Genomic DNA, 348 nt, shown 5'->3' with positions numbered 1-348 from the left:
TCGGAGCCGCGGGATCCCCTCAGAGCTCGGCCGCTGCCCCTGCCAGCTGCGCGGCTCCCGGCCTCCGTAGGACTGGCAGACCCGCGGCCACGGACAGATTAGCCGGTAGCCCCGAAAGCCTGAGGTGGCCCCCGCTCCTCGTGGCGTCGACCGCCCGTGGCGGAGCCCACACAGGTGCGTGGCGCGGGACGCTGTGGGGACCGCGCTGAGGAAGAAGCCCGGCGTCCCGTCCTGTCCCCCGCGCCGCAAAGCCCAGCGGCCAACTCGCCGTCGGGGCGTCCCTGGCCCTGGGTTCTGGGCGCCGCGGTGGAGCGGATGCGCGACCGCTGAGCCCTCGGCCGGCCCGCC

The sequence above is a fragment of the Dipodomys spectabilis genome, unplaced genomic scaffold (genome assembly GCF_019054845.1).
Source record: "Dipodomys spectabilis isolate Male_0828 unplaced genomic scaffold, ASM1905484v1 ptg000002l, whole genome shotgun sequence".
In the NCBI taxonomy this organism is placed as follows: Eukaryota; Metazoa; Chordata; class Mammalia; order Rodentia; family Heteromyidae; genus Dipodomys; species Dipodomys spectabilis.
This window is presented reverse-complemented; position numbering follows the sequence as displayed.